The 20,265-nt window shown below is 35.8% G+C and overlaps 1 protein-coding gene across 5 annotated transcripts in view; it reads left to right on the forward strand.

Annotated features, from left to right (window-relative positions):
• The first annotated feature begins 5,136 nt into the window (after positions 1–5,136).
• rhobtb4 (Rho related BTB domain containing 4) overlaps positions 5,137–20,265 on the forward strand; it is an 81,192-nt gene continuing 66,063 nt past the window's right edge. For 4 of the 5 annotated variants that reach the window (XR_012405891.1, XR_012405896.1, XR_012405897.1 and 1 more), the window contains exon 1: positions 5,166–5,946. The gene's annotated coding sequence lies outside the window, so the exon portion shown is untranslated. Of the gene's footprint in view, positions 5,947–20,265 lie in introns of all 5 variants that reach the window. The other variant, NM_001099974.2, reaches the window with a different exon arrangement.

Here is a 20,265-nt window from a genome sequence, read left to right on the forward strand (position 1 = left end):
TGTAACTTTCTGAGGGCCTTTTTTTGCTTAATTATTTATTCTTAAGGGGGTCATTCATCCAAAGAATGATCATTTACCATTTAACATTTACTAACTTTCAGGCCATCCTAAAATTTGCAGTGGGGTTCTTTCATCAAGGATGATTTGAGCAGAAAATGTGGCTCTTGTTTATTTATAAAAAGTCAACAGCACTTTGAGAGTCAACAAAAGCAGTCAGTTTCTTGATCAGACTGATTGTTTAACTTCATCAAAAGCAACAGGCATTACATTTGTTTTGCTTGTATGTGTGTTTTTATTCTCAAGTGGTAATGGTTGACAGTTTCAGCTAAAACTATTGCATGAACAGGGTAAGTGAACACCAGGTTTAAATTTTTTGGTACATTATCCCTATAAAAAATTAAATAAAGTATCGTTTTGGTCTTTATCAAATCCAAATGTAAAGAAAGTAAATTAATGAAAAGAATGTAAAGAAAGTAATTAAATTAAAATTTTAGTTTCATATATATTCATACACAAACCACAGTTTCAGTTTTGCTTAAGAATGGATCAGTCTCAGTATCATGTGGGAGCCTGTTCTCTGAAATTTGCCGAATGTTCTGGAATAACAAACCCTGCTGAATGTGCCCCAGGTGTGTTTGAAATGAGATGAAGCTGCATGCGTATCTCTGATGTAGGCCATATGTGAAACACTCTGACAGGTCCAGTAGAGCTGTCCACACAGAAGTGAACCAACGGCACAGATGAACACGCTTAATAAAATTGAATAAATGTTGCCTGTAAGTGATTACAAGCTTCTGTTCCCTCTTTACTAGAATCTAGGCTCAGTTTTCATGTGAAAAGGTTTGCGTATTGCTATTTCTTCCAGTCTCATTAAATATTTTTTTAATGAGATTTAAAGGTGGAGACTGAACAGGCCACTCATAAACATTCCAGAATGATCCCTGAACCGAAGCATTACAGTCTTCACCATGATGGCCTGATACTTCAAAGAACCCATGATGTTAAAAGAATAGTTCACCCATTTGTTCACTATTTACTTCCACTCCCAAACCCATATGTCGAACACAAAAGAAGATATTTTAAAGAAAGATAAAAACATGTAGCTATTGACGTTCATAGTAGGAAAAACAAATAATATGGAAGTCAATTAACCGGAATTTTTGTTTACATTTTCTTTTGTTGTCAACAGAAGAAAGAAAGGGTGAGTAAAAGACTTAGTTGATCTATGCATATTATTTCCATTTTCTTGCAGCAGCAAAGCAAACTTACAGTTAAAGTCAAAATTATTAACCCCCCTGAATTATTAGCCCCCTGTTTATTTTTCCCCCAATTTCTGTTAAACAAATATTAAAGGGGGGCTAATAATTCTGACTTCAACTGCAAACAAGTTTTGAAGATGTATTCTGTTCCTTTCCTTTTCATTTATTTATTTTGTTACACCTCAAGGCATACCGCTGATCTACAGATCCAAATAGCTCCAGTCTGGTCTCATACAGTAAATCCATAAAATATTCTTCCAGAACATCCAAGGTATCTCAAAAAGAATGTTTCTTTGTGGTTGTAGGTGTCCCAACACGAAGGCCTTGCTGGTCTAGTGTTGTTCTGCACCTTTTCTCTTTTCATCAGTTTATCAAGTCTTTAATCTGAATGCAAACATTCATTCATTCATTCATTCATTCATTTTCTTTTCGACTTCGTCCCTTTATTAATCAGGGGTCACCACAGTGCAATGACCCACCAACTTATCCAGTATGTGTTTCATGAAGCGGATGCCCTTCCAGTTGCAACCCATTACTGGAAAACACCCATACACTCTCACATTTACACCCGTAAGAAATCCACACAAACACAAAGAGAACATGTAAGCTCCACACAGAAATGCCAACTGACCTAGCCAGGGCTCAAACCAGCTACCTTATTGCTGTGAGACGACATCGCTATCCACTCTGCCACCGCACCACTGCGCCACCTGAAGGCAAACTTGTGTCAATTACACATACAGCCATCAGCTGTGTCTGTAAGAATTCTTATTTTTTTCAAAAGGCTTCTTAAAGTATTACCGTAAGTGTTTTAACAAATGTTGTCCAATTTGAATCAGAATTTTGAACAATTGACTTCTATATTATGGAAAACAAACAAATACTTTGGAACAAAACTATGAAAGTCAATAGTTACAGTGCATTTTTACAAATTTCTTCAGAATTTCTTGTCTTAAACACAAAAGAAGAAATTCTAGAGAAATCTGGAAACCTGTACTGTAACTACTGACTAATTGAAAGTCAAAGTTGATGACAATTTTCAGTTTTGAAAAAGCTGTCCCTTTCAGCAAAAAGAACCATGTTGGGTAGGGGTTTACTGATTAACTTTATAGCTTTAATATATAGCTTTATTTTTTTATTTATTTTTCATTTCATATTTGTTAATGTTACAGATGCAATTAAATTTACTGGAGCTTTAGAAAAGACATTTGTAAATAATGTGATTCTCTGTTGTAGTCTCACCAATGAATTGCTCATTTATTTTGCAACGTTTTGTTCAGTCTATTTTTTTTATTTTGCAAATAACAATTATATTTATAATTTCAATATTTACATTCCCTCTGTTTATTTTGCTTTTGCACTCTTTCTATTTATATCCAGGCATTATTTTACAGGCAGTGATTATATAGAAATAAACTCAGTAATATTTACATGTATTATTAACAGTGTTTGGAGTAGGTTAACTCATTTTAAAAATAATGTATTATTGTAAAGAATTGCTTTTTCCCCCTGCCACTAGTCATAACAAACAAAGGCATAGTTTAATGACACTGACTTTGAATAAGTACAGAGTCATAGGAGTTGTATTCCACATCCGACAGGACTTATCATGTTCAGGACAGAAATCATGCCCATCTTATATAAGCTAATGCTTCTTATCTGGTAGGTCATTCTAATGTGTTAAAGGGGTTGCAGAGTGCTCTTTTGATGCATGACTGTTGTTCAGACTTTGTTTTTTTAACACGACTGTTGACACTTCAGATGCAGATCATGTGCATGAGAAAAACATTTTCCTAAAACCCCGTTTAGGATGCGGCAGCTGCATCTATAGACATGTCTATGGTCACAACTAGTATATTTTTAATGGGAAAAATGTGGAAACCATAAAAATGTGAGGGCTAAGTGAATGACACGGTTGCCTCACAATTGTAGTTTCAAGTTCAGGAGGCCTTCCTGTGTGGAGTTTGCATGTTTTCCCCATGTGCTCCAGTTCCCCCATTGTCCAAAGGCATGATGTATAGGTGAATTTGATCAACATTGGCTGGAGTGTGTGAATGGGAGGGTGTGTGGGTGTTTTCCTGCACTGGGGGTTGTGCTCTAACAGTGGGTTGAGGCAAGAAGGGTATTTGCTGGTAAAAGATATGCCAGATAATTGATGGTTCAATCTGCTGTGGTGACCCCTTACAGAAACAGGAAATAGGCCGAAGTGAGAGAAAAACACAAGTGGTATCAGTGGTTGGCAGAGGCAGTGGCAGCGGCAATATGAAGCCACAGCTCATGCTCGAGAACCTGCTCTCTTAAATAAGTGGGGTAAGAAACTAAAGATAAAAAGACAAAAACAAATTGAATGTGTGAAGTCAATGGGATCTGGATGCAGTCTTTATGATGCAAACTGAGATTGCATATCTCAAAGATACAATGTCAGACACTAGACAATAGAGTTAGTGACATCGCTGTGAGGGGTAGGGTTAAGCGCGGTGTTAGCTGGCCCATTAAAAAGCATTGCATACAGCTCAGATTGCAACAGCACCAGGTCTGAATCCAGACCCCTCTCTGTGAAATACTGTGTCTGACATGAGTATTGTTCTAGACACGTTTATATGAAATATTAAATATAAGTTACATTTTATTATGGGTACAAAATCTTTCAAAATCTCGAAAGTAAAATGAATGTTCCAGAGCAGTCAGCAACTCAGTCAGTCAGTGTGCTCAGAATGACAGCATTAAACGAGGCAGCACACACGATATACATGACCCTGCTCACAAAAGTCTTATGTTGCATATTTAGGAAAATATCATGAAATGCAATGTATTGAGTCAAAATTATGGATTTCTCTTTTATACAAAAAATCAGTAGAATGTTAATATCTTGCATGAAGTCACTTGGAAAATGTATTTCCATAAATATGAAAAACTGTTTTTTTTGTAATATGCATTGCTAAATAGGAACTTTACTTGCACATGATTTTCCCAGTATTTAGAATTTTAAATACATTAAAAAAAGTTTATTTATTTAGCTTTCAGATAACATATAAATCTCATTTTTTAAAAATTGTTGCTTATGATAGATAGATAGATAGATAGATAGATAGATAGATAGATAGATAGATAGATAGATAGATAGATAGATAGATAGATAGATAGATAGATAGATAGATAGATAGATAGATAGATAGATAGACTTCAATTTACATTTGTTTTTAATTTTTTGCTTCTCTTTATTTTTCTTCTTTTTAAAATTTGTATTAAATATTTTTCTATGACATATAAATTTGGGTGTACTAGTTTTTGAACCATTGTCATATGATAGTTCTAGATAAGCTAAGGATTTGGCTTCAGTACTGACTAAACTAATGTATATGCACAAATATAATACTGTATAGCTTCTTATTAACATATGATTTTAAAAGATTGATTTGTAAGGGGTGTACTCATATACGCTGAGCACTGTAATATAAAATATATAATCCCGTTCTAGAGTTTTTTCTTTGTATATATTTATTTTAAAATCATAAAAAAAGTAAAAAAGAAAAAGTTCTGCTTCTATTTTTATATTTGTCAAAGTAACTCAAAACACAGGATCATATACCGCATTGAAATAGCGTAAGGTAAGAGATTAGCAACTTCTAAATAACTGTAACCACCAAGTAATCTGTATAATGTATTCAAGTTATGTAACTTGCACAACACTAATATCATTTCAGTCTTGTGAACTAACCGTTCCTATCTATGTTTAGAACACACTAAGGGCAGTGTTGTTAGCAAACATAACCGTCTGCCCACACCACGTCCCATTACTTGGACAATTTCAACCTTCGAGCAGTGAGCAAACACGCGCGCCGTGAACTGTAGGCAGAATATGCCGCGCGCGCGCTCCACTTTATGAATGGATGGGAGTGGCGCCGTAGTGTCAGTGTCGTCACGTTGGTAATAGGCGCTGGCGTGCGGCAGTGGACTTGACAGGACAGCAAGTGGACAGCATATGGCAGCAGCCAGAGAGAGACACAGTCGGGCTTTAGCTGCAGAGGGAGGCAACGCGGTGAGCACGCGACCGTGACAGACAGGGCCAGTTTACATGTTACGAGATGGGAGGATGGGATTTTGGGAAGACAAAGGAATCGCAGGCATGTACTTTTTTCACCACCCGTAGACAACTTTGACTCGTTTTGAAGACTAAATAATATTAAAACTTGCATTCCTTGATGTCCTCACGGCGACTTTTTGATTCAAGCGATTTATTTCACCCCAAAACATAGCAGCTGGTCATATTTTTTTGTGTTTGTGCTGAACGTTGCTCTGTCTGGACACCCCGAAGTGCATTCCTACAGAGTTGCGGCAAAGTAGAGAGATAATTGTGCCAATTTGATTTCAAAGGCGTGACAGAATCAAAAGGGCGAGACAGAAACTCGCATCAGCACCACGCGAGCTCACACTTCGTCTGGTCAGTTTAGGAAGAGACTCACACACGAAGCACGTCCTTACAGGATCCCAGAACTGGCGATCTGCATCTGCTGTCCTTCCCAAGAGTTTTGGCCAGTCCCAGCTCAATGACTAACTCCTTTTTCTTTTATCTATATGGAAGAAGGACTCAAAACTGTATTGTTTTTGTAAGTAGAAGACAGCGAGCACTTTGCTGAAGCGCGCGCGGCGGAACTCGAAAGATTCACGGGGCGAAATAACACTAAAGGTAAGCAGGATTTGTATTTACAGAGGCAAAACTTTGTTTGAAGTTTAAAATACGATTTAGTATGTTGGTCGCGTTATTTTTCATTTGTAATTTGTGTGTGGTTTTGTGTTTTTAAATGGCATTGAAGAACAGAGATTCACATAATACAGTGCAGCATTCTTAAATGTTTTACTAAAGTTTCAGATTTCAGTGAAATCAACGTGTTTCAGAGTAAAAACAAAAAAAGAAATTAGGATAAATTATTATTAAAGTTAATGACATGCAAGGAAACATTACAATACCAATTGTGATTTTACAGTAACTTCTTGTCAAAAATAATTGCTGGCATGCATATCCCTGAATACTCTCTATATATGAGCAGCTCAGCAAGTTTTGAGATAAAGCCAGTGTTTGTTTTGTCAACCAGCACACAAGTCTGTGTGTCACTTGTGTAATCTATATGGGCTGAGGATTACACTACACCAACTAGGGGTGCCTTAAGGTACTTAACGGGGTCAGTGGGTCATGAGTTAATGTTTTTTTTATTTTAAGATATTTATTAATACTTCATTAATAATTATTAATAATTCATTATTAATACTTTATGTCCGGGGTATTTTAAGAGTCTAGCTTTAAGTGCCTGTAAATGTAAAGCTGAAAGTCCTGCGCTAGAAGAACACATACATATTTACAGTTGTAAAGAAATCTCAGTCCTTCCTCTCCGGATTGATGTGCGTGGCACTCCGTAATGAATTTATATTGCTTCCACATTTCTTCACATAAATTTTGAGGCATTCACCCAGCTGAGTAAACACTGACTGTCCGGTTACAATCCACACCGCACCCTAAAGGCTGTTTTAATAATGAATCAGAGTATTCAAAGAAAGGGATAGACACATAAAAAATACTAAAAACAATATATATTGTGGGGAAACACCCATTAACTGCATGCATTCCACAATTAATAAGACTAGTAATAGATTTGTCATTTCACTTTGATATGCAGATTAATAAATAACTTTTTATGCTGTGATGGATATCTGACTGAGTTAATGACAAACTCTGATTAATATCTCTTGAGGCTGTAACATTATTGTTTGGACAATACAATCCTGACAGACAATGGGAGCAGTAAATGCATGATTACCGGCAGTTAAAGACAGTTAAAAAACACAATTGTATGTTTTTCCAGCCATTTGTTATCTATCATGGAACTTAAACCACTGTTTTTTTTGGGTGAGGCAGGCTGTGGAACGTTACCGCCCTGTCTGTCTTTCTTTCTCTCACTCTCTCATTCTTTCTCTCTCTGGACTCCATCTCCAAGAGATTGTTGTTGGTGACTTGAGCTTTCCAGACTGCTTGCACTCCAAACATTCCAGGCCTCTTGAGCACCAAGGAGAAGGCCAGCTCCACGCAGCTGGGAGCTATATAAGACCCGTGTGTTGAGCAACATCTTTAACTTGGTCTTGCACTCCCTATGGCCTGACACAAACAGGGGGAGGGGGGGCGTTCTGCATTCCACTTTCTCTACCGGGGCAAAGCGCCATCCAGATCCCAGCAGGAATGAAGAGAGAGGTAGAAATTCCAGTGCATGGACAGAGGAACGCCACAGGTCATAACAGGATGAGTGAAGCATTCATGAGGTGTATTCTCTGAATGCACACGTGACGTTGGACACAAACAAGTGCTGTTCATTCTTGGCGACTGTCAGCATCTGACCTCTGCACACACACATATACAAACATGGAGGAAAAACAAACACGCATCTTCTTACCAAAGCACATGATGTGTGTCTGTGCTGGAGCAATGCAGTTTGGAGAGACGGTCATTGTACAGTGCTCTCTCTCCCTCTGTGTTTTTGGCTGCTTTCGCAGTTGTTTTTGAAAGTGGAGAGTTCGTGTGCAAAGAAAGTTGAGGCCAGGACAGCGGGCCGATATTGTGAGAGAAAAGAGTGGGAGACAGGGAACGGAAGGAAAAAGTGGAGAGTAGTTCCTCTGGAAGAGGAACGCGCAAAGGGCTATGGGGAGAAGGATCTTGGATGAATAAGATGCAGCTGCCTGCAAAAAGATAAAAAGAGGGTTTGAAATGGGAGACAGTTCCATCAAAACAGCACTTTCTATGTCGTATAACAGCAATTATGAGACTGTTTTGTAGACAGGGGGAGGAGTATTAGAAAAACAATGTGTAATGCAGTGCAGTGTAAGCATAGAAAAACTTGCTGGTAAAAGTCTGGTAATTATTGCAGTTTATTCTGGCCAACAAGTCCCCACTTAGACCAGAAGATACCATCTGACCAATATGTTCAGTGACCAGTCACAGGTTATTTTGCTTTTAATTATTTATGCATCCAACAGCCACTTTTATCCAAAGCAAATTACAACTTATACACCACATTATTTCATGCATTCCCTGGGAATCATGTGCTTTCACAAGTTCTACTATAAAAAAAGCAAACGATATGTGAAGACTTAGAGATCAAATGTGTTCAGTTTATTTCCACGTACAAAACTTAAAATTGATTATTTTATAAACAAATGTAACATTTTGTTTAGCTTGTATATAGAGCTAAAACCCTTAATCAGGATGGACAACAAAAATATCAACAGATTTAAATCCAGTTTCAAGAGTTCACACTTAGCTGATGATTGATTATAAATCTTGTTTGGCATGCTGTCCCGGGAGAGAGCCCTGAGCTCATAAGATCCTCGAGCCTAGGGCTCCCTCCCGTTTGCAGGGCGAGAAGGGAGTTTGAGCTCAGGTAGACCTCGAGAACTCCCCTGCTATTGTAGCTAATAAACAGAGAGGGATTGTTCTTAAGAGATAACTACTTAGGACCATGTCTATGGTGCTGATTTAAGTTGCAGTTTTTTGGATGGTGTGAGAAAACCAGGGAACCTGAGGGAAACCCAGGTGAGCACAGGAAGAATGTGTAATCGCCGCACAGAAATGACAGATGGCTTGGTAAGGATCAGAACCAGTGACGTTCTTGCTGTGAGGCAACAGTGCTAACCACTGGGTCACCGTGCCACCCATCTAGGAAAGAAGGAGGAGTAGGGGTGGAAGAGGGTGTTCTTCAAAACAAAGATGGCTGTTATATGAAACTTAGGGTATTTATAGTGGCTTAGGAATTGTCTGATTGGTGAATCATAAACTAAATAATGCAGGACCGGCTGCAAGCAACTATAAGCATGTGGTCCTCTCGAAATTAGTTTATAAATAAATTTCACTTAGTGTCAAAAAGTTTGATAAAAACATCAAAAAAAGTCGGTACCATGTACAATGGGACCTAGATTACATTTCGTTTTGGTGAAATCTTGAAGCATGTCAGTAGTGTTTGAAAGTAACACTATGGGACATTTGAAGATATTACAGCTTGTGAGCAAAACAATTTATATTTTATCCAAAAATATCACTTACTCGTATTCGAAATCCATATGACTCACAAAAGGAGATGTTAGAAAGAATGATAAATCAATCAATAAGTTAATTTTATTCATGGTAAAGTTATGATAAAATTATTTAAATGATAAATGATAAAATCTCTGCCTCGGTTTGTGCAACAGCAAATTTATAAAAAGTTGATTTGTTTAACTAATTAAACAAGTGATACCTTTTATTTGTTGTTACTTTCTTTATTGTCCACAAGTGGAAATTTAGCGTTCACATTACACACATCACAGAAAAATAGACATAATAGGCATAACATTTATTACATTAAAACTCTATTTAAAACCCTACCTATTGTACTTAGAACCCAGTATTTAAAATTCTAATGGCAGTCGGCACAAAGGACATTGGATACACATTTTTCTTTACTTGAGGTTGCCTAAAACATCTTTTTGATGGCGAGAGCTGAAATTTTATATTTAAGGGATGGGAACAATCTTCAATAATGACTTGTGCTTTCTGTTTGATTCTCATTGAATAAATTTCATATGGTTGTGCTTTACCTACAATTGCACTGGCGATTTTTACAACTATTTTTTTGCTTTTCTTTAATTAGCAACAGCACATACCATGCAATCATGTTAAAACTCACAACACTTTAAAATTAAAATTCTTGTATACCATCTCCAGAACATCTTGACTCACACCAAATTGATGTAACCTCTTAATGAGATATAATCTCTGCATTGCATTTTTAAAAATGCACTCTGCGTTTGCAGTAAATGTCAATCCACTATCAATAAATATTTCTAAATATTTAAAACATCCAACCGTTTCTATTTCATGTCCCTAAAGGACCAGAGGTTTTAACCCTTGACTAAGAACAAGTTTATTTCTGGGAAATATCATCTCCTTGGTTTTATTCAAATTTATCTCCAGTGAGCACCTTTTACATAAATTTTGAAGCAAATTTATATAACTATAGTACAAGGTATATTTTGCTTTTGTTCCTGTTTAAGTCAACCAGCCAACAAGTGCCATATCATCTGCATATTTCAATTTAAAAACCTAAATCCTAGATCTTAAGTTCATTTGCGCAAAGAGAAAAAAGTAACGGTGATAAAATGCTTCCTTGTGGAACTCCTGTATTTACAATCATTGTTTTAGACACCATATGGTTAACTCTTTGAGGACGATTTAAAATGAAATCTTTAATCCACCAAATAAGATCACCATTTACTTTTAGTAAGCTAGAATTTGTATAACACAATGTTTTAACTTACAGCAAAACCGGAAAAATATCTCAATTTAATCATCAGTTTAATCATCAAAATAATGGTTTTAATTATGGTAAGATTAAACAATTTTATAATAATCATTTGCTGTAGCCCAGTTCATTAACGTTTTACTAAGTGTCTAAGGTAAAGCATAAATGAAACAATATCACACCCTCCCTCATGATGATAGAGCCAACTAGGGTTACAGGTTATGTTAGGAAAAGCATGACATTTTTCGGAGAACAAACATCCCATTTCAGTCACGCTTTATTTTCATGGTCCGTATGTTGAATTTTACTTAAATTGCATCTAGATGCCAACTAATTCTTAATAGATTATAAGTAGACTGTTAGGTTGGGGTTAGGATTAGGGTTAGTGTAAATTGACATGTACTTGCAGTTTCCTATAGTCAGTTAAATGTCGGTTTAGCAGCAGTATCAAATGATATTAAGCAGAAAATATACCAATACTCAATTGGACCATCAAAATAAAGTGTTACGCTTATTTCTTTTTGTTTCACTCTTCATTACTATTGTCATCTTCTCCCTGTATGATGAAATGGATTGAAACAGAAGCCTTTCAGCACTAAGCAGTTCATTGTTTTATTATTATTTAGAAAAAAATAACCTATGAATTAAATAAGTCTAAATATAAATAGTTATATATTTATTTACCTCTAGTTTGGGACCATTTTAAAGATGTTTGGTTGACAAAAATCTCGGAGCTAGCTTGCTTTATGCTCACAGACACATGCGGTTGATAAGTGGCAGTGCTGGGAGACGTGACGACAGGCAGGTGTTATGCTGGAATTGTTCAGTGATAAGGTCCACTGCCCTTTCACCCTTGTCTCCTCCCCGTCCCAGTCCAGATTCCCGCTCTCTCTACTGCTCTCTGTCAGTTTGTTCATGCTTGTATCTTCTCTCATTAATGGAGAATGCAGATACTATTACACATTGAACAACTTTTGACACACTTTTGGGGAGCATGACATGGTCAACTAAGACTTCTAGTCGCTACAGGAGTCATTGCCTCTTGAAGTTAGATTCATCTGACACTGCTATTTGACATACTACAGAGTTTGTATTTTTCTGTCACAGGTATTGTAAGTTGTTGAATGAAGTTATTTTAGAATGAGGTTATTCTGTTTTTCAGTTTTTTTTTTAAACTGAATTCCAATGTCTATTGTTTGTGAGATATGCATTTTGTGTGTGTGTTTGTTTTCAAATGTCAAGAGGTGTATTCAAATCTTAAATATTTTCTCACATGCTGTGGTTACTTCAGGTTTTGCTGCTTTTGACAGCTGTTGATTAAATATGTCAGTTTTTTTTTCTCTCTGAAGCTCCAGGCATTACTGATAAATGGGTCAGGTTTTGATTTTATTTTTCACTGAAGCTTCAGACGTCACTATAAATATTTGAAGCAATACTAGTTTTATCATTTTAAAAATCTAATATCTAAGACATAAGCAACAACATACTTAGTATCCATGAAATTATATTGTGTTTAAAATATATATTGCCTTGAAGAAACGCATCTAGCATTGTTTTGTTCCTGAATCAATTGGTGTTTTAGAAAAATGCATTGAGTGAAACATGAATGACTCAAAAACAAAAAAGGCATATGTTTAGCTCTTAAATGAGGGCACAACCCAGCCATGAAGTTGTAGGCCACATAAAGTCTCTGCATTGCATGCAGTGTTGTAAAGTAGGCCTCCAGTGAACTGTAGAGTGGAGACATGTCTTCTGTAGTGATGAATCACATTTGTTAACAATTTATTTAAGGCCCCTTCTTGTTCCAAGATGACAGCACATCAGTACATAAAACGTCTATAAAGACATAAAATTATGAGTTTAGTGTGGAGAAAATGGACTGGTCTGCACAGAGTCCTGACCTCAACCATATGTCTTATCAGCTGTACACCTTTGAGATGAATTAGAGTGGAGACTACATGCTAGATCTTGTCATCAAACATCATTGCGCTTCAAGGTGAATGGTCGGAAATTCTCATCAACATGCCTAAACCTTCTGGAAAATCTTTCCAGAACATTTGAAGCTGTTATAGCTGCAAGGGGTGGGCCTTCATGGATGTCAATAAAGTTCATATGGATAGATGTCCCAAAACGTTTAGTAATGTATTTAAGAAATAAGAACTAGACCCAAAGTCAACATTAGAGTCAGTGCAGCATATTTATCAAGTCATACAGCAGTTGCTTTTGGATCGAGACACTGTGGCTTCAATAAATGTCCTTGTTTCCTTGACTGTTTGAGTTTACATAACTCACATAACTTCCCAAGCCCCAAAGTTACAGCAAGCAAAATGTTCTGACTCACTTTAAAAACATTTCATAAAGCTCTTTTGGATGGGTGTGGGATTCATTAAATGAGAATTAAAGGGCCGTTTAGCATGCCTGTGCTCTGTGTTGCATACTGTATGTACTGTATCGATGTGTGAGAGTTAATCTGAACACTGAAAACCAAGTTTCCAAAACAGCTCCATCTTGTTTTAAAGGGGAACAATAACCTTGTTTGTCATGAGGTCACTTTATAGTTTCAGATTTACTGAGGAAAAGAACGCACAGCCAGTTACAGGAAAACTTCAATCTTCATTTGTGTTTTGCTCTTTGTGCAGTAGATACAAAAAAGCAACCTGACATGTTGACCCGGCAGTGCCTGAAAACCACTTTCAAAAATAGCTCACCCTACATGATCTGTGATCCCTTAAAAAGCATACAGTAGTAGTCAGCCAACACACAAATGAGTCATGAGGAAAACCCTGTATAGCAGGGAGTGGTTGGTGTGGCATTTTGTGCTGAACACCCACAACTCAAAATGAACTGGCTGCCACTGTAGTTCCTCCCATAAAGAAACACAAAGACAAGAAGACTCTCTTGTATTATGGCAGACAATGCAGCTCTCTGTATATGACTGTCATCCAATACAAAGGATAAAAGATTGCTTTATTTATTTCGATGTATCAATGCCATTGGGTCATATATCAAACCTACTGTGATATACTGTATTGCATTTATCAGGGTGGACAGTATTTTGAGTGATTGTACTTTTATACTGCTATTGCAATTTGGGCGTGTTTAGAAATTCAGTTGACAGGGAAACAATCATTATTTTTGCAATTTACTTTTACTTTATATGACGTTACAAGCATCTGTAAGGATTTACTAAATATACCCCACGAAACATTAGATGTGAACATAGCATTTCTTGTGGATGACCTCATTGCATGTGCATTGGGAGGTGTTTGCCTTTTAGAGACAATATTTATGTGTGGTAATATTTGCAGTAGTCATCTTGGCAAATATTTAACACCCCTCCAAAAAGCAAGTCTTAACCCATTACTTGACTGGGTACTTAGTAGATTATATGCAACTTATAATCATCGGCTCTACTTGTTTGCTACATCATTTGAGATCATCAATGTGCTGCATTACTCATTGCTGCATCTGAACTGCAGCATGTTCTTGTTCTTTAATTTGCACATTGTCAGTAAATCACAAATTCCATCCAATTGACCTGAGATTGCACTCTTGCATGTTTAATAAATCTGGCTCTTGTTCTCAATTACATTCCCAATGGTATATAATATACATTTGACTTCTTGTGATGATATTTACACTTTATACATGTATTTGTAGTAGGGCTGCATGATATTGGAAAAAACGTACATTGTGATATTTACATTTTTTGATTAGTGATTAGTGATTTTTCACAAGATAACCTAATTAATTTTAGATGAATTGAAATGATTTTGTAAGGGACTGCATAAAATATATAATAAACAAATTACAAGCAGAGATAAATAAAGTAGAGAAAACATACACTACCTGACAAAAGTCTTGTCGTCGACCCCAGTTGTAAGAACAACAAATAATAACTTGACCTCTAGTTGATCAATCGGAAAAGGTAGATTTTTCTGATGAATCATCCGTTAAACTGCACTTCAATCATCACATATATACTATAATACTGCATAAGACCTATGGGAACCTGCATGGACCTAAGATTCTCACAGAACAAAGTCATATTTGTTAAAGGAAAATCATGATTTGTTGTTAAATTCAGTTAGGGGGGATGCAAGAGATCTGCATAGTGGATGGCAACATCCACAGCCTGAGATATCAAGACATTTGTGCTGCCCATTACATTACAAACCATAGAAGAGGACAAATTCTTCAGCTGGATAGTGCTCCTTCCATACTTCAGCCTCCATGTCAAAGTTCCTGAAAGCAAAGAATATCAAGGAGCTCAAGGATTGGCCAGCCCAATCACCAGACACTATTGAGCATGTTTGGGGTGAGGTGAAGTGGGAGGCATTGAAGATTAAATGTTTTGAAATGTTGTACCTAGTCAACTATAATCTTGACTCCACATTGCACGTCTTGCAATGTGACTATTGCGATACCAATACTAAAACCATATATTGTGCCCTAATTTTTGTAGGATATTTAGAAAGATATATGTTTTGCAGGATTTCATTTATATATATATATATATATATATATATATATATATATATATATATATATATATATATATATAATGAAATCCTATATATATATATATCTATATATAATAAATTTTTTAAAATTTTTTAAATTTTTTAAAATTTACTCAGATCAGAGAACATTTGGTCCCTCTCTAAATTGAGCAAAGCAAAAACAGAAGAGAAGCAGCAGCAGCTTCGCTCATTGGTTACCTGATTGACTTTATTTCTGTCAGATGTTCACAAAAGTCCATATGAGATTTATTGAGAATTAACCATTTTAGTTATTTACATTTTACAAAAAAAAAAAAAAAAAAAAACGTTTTTTTTTTTCGCCTGATGTCACCATCATGGAGAAAAGTGGTTGATTTACTTGGACTCGATTTCTAATGTTCATTTTCTTTACTTGCGATGACAAGTTTAAAGAGAGCATATGTGATCATATGAATTGATCCTGTGTGGATTCTTACTTTTGATAACAGTATCTGTACAAGAAATTATATTTAAATGATGATTTATCACATTAGAAACAAAGTTCAGTGTTTTACAAGAGAATTGCCCTCAGCTGTGGTGTTATATTAAAATACATTGAGCATCTGAAACACTTTAGAGAGACAAACATCAATAATCAGCGTATCTATCTCAACAGTGGTTAGAAATTTTTTTTTTTTATTGGCTGCTGTGCATGTTAAGACAATCATACGATATTCATCCATAGTTCCCAGCATGCACTGTAGGAAAATAAAACTCACCATAGTTGATTCTTCATGTCTGTGGGTTTTGAGTCAAACAGATGTTCAATGTGATCTGATAAAGGTATTGGTGAGCACCATCTTCTTTATACAGTGCTCCTTTCGTGATACAACATTATTTAAACTTAATAAGTCAAAACCAATTTTACTGATTTGACCAGTGACTAACCCATCACAAAGTCAATTACCCAGAGCACACCTGCTCTCTTTATACAGTATTTGCCACAATACACTATTTGGCAAACAAAGAAAAAACTAACTTCAGAAATCGAGTCAGAGTCCAAGTAAAGCAGCTACTGTTCTCCTCAATGGTCACAGCTTAAACACAAAAAGTTTTTTTTTTTTTTTCAATGTTGTTGTAAAAAAAAGTTAATTCTTAATATTATCACTATATGGAATTTTATAGAGTGTGGCAGAAATAAGGCCAAACAGGTTGTTAATAAGTAAAGCTGCTGTTTGTTGTTACTTAATGGTCCTTTGCTGAGATTTTGAGAGATTTGATGTGTTTTATTTCAGTTTGTTTAATCTACGGCTGTGACTGAAGGTAGATGTAGTTTTGTGTTTCTCTTCTGTTTCTGCTTATTAACAGCAGGTGTTCATCATCAGTGCTCAATCATTACTTAATTAACCCCATCATTGACTCATTAACTTTAACTCTGCTGCTGAGTAAATTTTGCTAAATTTAGAGAGGGACCAAATGTTCTCTGAACTGAGTAAATTTTACTCTGAAGATTTTACTGTGTGTATATATATATATATATATATATATATATATGTACACACACAGAAACATAAATATACTGCATATGATGATTCAGTTAAATGTAGATACCTTATTTTTATACTTAACAAAATTTATTAAGTTTAAAATGATCATTTGATGTTATTACTGCATTACTCTGATTCATTTAAATAAGTGTAAATTCAGAAACGTGGTGCACACCGAACAAGTGTACTGAAAATCATTTTCAAATGAGTGAAAAATAAACACAAGATAAACCAGAGATATTTAAATGAAACAAAAGAGTACAGGATGTCAATAGATGTAACCAAAAGACAGAATGCTAAGATACCCATCAAAGTCATGATGTTGTCTATTACATATATACGTATTACAGTACGCATATAATACAACCACACAATGAATATCGTAATTCACTATAATATTTACATAATGTTCAGCCTTAAAAATGTCAACTTAAATACTAAGCAAACAAAGACTAATTTACCAACATTAAAGCTATTTCTCTCAAAGCTTTGGCGTGCACACTTTTGATATCTCAATTATTCTTGACAAAAGATCAGGTTTTATTGTTGAGTCAGCTACAGTTCACATTACAGGGTGTGTGCTGGCATCTTGCAGTACCACTGTACCACAGTCCCTCCCAATCATTATCTGATCAGTACATTTGCACATGTCAATGACAGGTTTATTGCTTGTTCAAGAACAAACAACTGTTGTTTTGTTTCACACTAATACATCTTGCTAAAAATAGCAAAAATGTTTGGCATGAAAACTGAATGTGCTTTTGCTTAGCTGTGATGGTAATTATGTAATTGGTTACTGTTAGCCAATAAGAGCCTAAAGTGACAGGCACAGATATAGCAGCAATATAGATTTTTCCACTGCTTTTTGGAGATGCTGTTTTAAGTGTTCAGCAGGGCGCCAGACAGTCAATTTGCTGTGTGTGCTTGCGTTTCTGTCCATAATACAGTATACAAGCTTATGTTTTGATTGTGTTCTGTGTACACACTGTAGCGGTTCCTCTTTTTGCTAACAATGTTTCTATTTTTGGACCTAATTTTATTTATTTACTCTTCTTATCCATTTTTTTAAACAGTCTATGCTAACGCATTCCAGGGCGGTTAAATTTGTCAGTTATTTCAACAAAAATTCTTCCTGTCTCCAAAAACCCTTTTCCCAAAACAGAAAGAAAAACAGACAGCAGCAGAATTGGCCTTCAAGACATAGTGGTTTGAGTTCATCATGTTCAGCTCTGAGCAGAATAACAGTGTAGTTTCTCATTCCTTTGCCTATAGACAGCTGAGTTTCAGTTTGGCCTGCAATCCTTCAGAAATGTATGTTCTTGGCATGTTAACATATTTAATTAGCCTATTGATCAAATCTGCATGCACTTCTGCACCCTGCAACACATTTAATGTCCTGTTGTACTAGTTCTTTATTTGTTTGGAAAACAATTATCATGCTTTCCACTAGGTGTGCCCTACAATTAATTTTGTACATTTTTTAAATTTGATTTACTTTGACAGGCATATGTAAATGCCAAAGGCTGTTTTCTTTTCTTAACCGCACCCCATTGACAAAAAGTGCACAATTTTATGGACTGGTTATTGCTTTGGGTAACAGTTTATTTTGATGTTCCCCTTTAGACATTAAATTGACTACAAGGGCTCTATTTTAACGATCTAAGCACAAAGTCTAAAGCGCATGGCGCAAAAACATAAATGGCATGTCTGAATCTATTCTTGCTATTTTAAGGACAGAAAATACATTCTGCACCACAGCACATGGTCTATCAGGGTTGTGTTTATTCTCCTGATGAGTTATGGATGTGCTTTGAGCACCATGTACATTAAACCAATTAGAGTCTCATCTTTCATTCCCATTAGAGTCAGAAGTGTGCACCATGGCGCATTTGCTATTTACATGGCGGCCTTTGTAAGAAAAAAACTGAATGCTTCACTTGCGAGAAGACAGTTAAACAGGCCATCTGCAGCGTGATAATAAAGAACGAGCCTCCTCCATTCTGCCTCTTTACTTTCTTTATATACTCTTTACTTTTTACTTTACACTTTCACTTCTGGGTGACGCAGTAGGTAGTACTGCCGCCTCACAGCAAGAAGGTCGTTGGTTTGAGCCTCGGCTGGGTCAGTTGGTGTTTCTGTGTCCAGTTTGCATGTTCTCCCTGCATTTGAGTGGGTTTCCTCCGGGTGCTCCGGTTTCCTCCACAGTCCAAAGACATGCGGTACAGATGAATTGGGTAGGCTAAATTGTCCGTAGTGTATGAGTGTGAATGAGTGTGTATGGATGTTTCCCAGAGATGGGTTGCAGCTGGAAGGGCATCCGCTGCGTAAAACATATGCTGGATAAGTTGGCGGTTCATTCCGCTGTGGCAACCCCTGATTAATAAAGGGACTAAGCCAAAAAAAAATGAATGAATGACCTTCACTTTTGTGGATAAGAAAACGGTGTTGTTGTACGCACTCCGATGAAGATATCCATTAGCCTATATATATAATTTAGTATAAATATTGTTTTTAAGCGCAAACATTTGTTTCAAAACAATTTCTAAATTCAGTTTTAATTTCAAGCAAACCAATAAATGGACAATAATAACGAAGTGTGGTCAAAAAACTTAAGTTATAACTTGAGTTATATCCAAAAACACATCCTATTCTTATGCCCCATTTGGTGATGCATACGTCTCCAAAACCAGACAGATGGACAAATCTAAACTCGTTTTGGTTAAACAAATATATTTATGCAACTAATAAATAAAACTGCTAATATTAATAACATTATACAAATGTGAATTATCATTAATAAACTGGAAAAAGACCCTCGAGATGAAGTGGCTTTATATTTTTGTAGAAAATAATCAATTTATAAAATTTTAATCCTTAAATTTTTGGTCACACTTTACAATAAGGTTCATTAGTTAATGTTACTTAATGCATTTACTAACATGAACAAACAATGAATGATACATTTACTACTGTATTTGTTCATGTTATTTAACGTTAGTTCATGCATTAACTTATGTTAACAAGCATGAGTTTGGATGTTAATAATGCATTAGTAAATGTTCAATTATGATTAATAAATGCTGTACAAGTGTTGTTCATGATTAGTTCATGTTAGTAAATGCATTAACTAATGAACCTCATTGTAAAGTGTTACCATTTTTTTTAATTTGTGAAGATATTTGTGTATTGCTGTACATCCTCAGTGTATTAAGCAATGTGAAATTGTTTGGTCCTGCATAGGCTCACAACTAATGTGCTCTACGCTGGACTCAAAATAAAAACGGTTCAACAATGCGCCTTAACACACCTCTTTTATAGACCTGAACACTCATGAGTCCTCAAAGTGGCACAAACGTGAAAATTAGGGTTGCGCTGGTCTGAAAATAGCAACAAATCGCTCTAAAAATGTTTTGCGGCTTATTGCGCTGGGTCTTTGATAGGACCCCAAGTGTCTTTGCAGCTTCTTGCAGTCAAAACATTATTAGTAGACACTCTGCTTAAAGTCCCCAAAACTAACCATATGATTTTGTTAGCTCACATTGCCAGTTTTGTGGTGAACAATTCATCTGTTGTGTCATTAAGAAAAAAAAAGTTGTTTGGCCTTCTAATCTTAAATTGAATTCTGAAAATGCACTTCCTGATAGTTTTCAGTTAAATT

This window comes from Danio rerio, chromosome 5, assembly GCF_049306965.1.
Source record: "Danio rerio strain Tuebingen ecotype United States chromosome 5, GRCz12tu, whole genome shotgun sequence".
Classification (NCBI taxonomy): domain Eukaryota; kingdom Metazoa; phylum Chordata; class Actinopteri; order Cypriniformes; family Danionidae; genus Danio; species Danio rerio.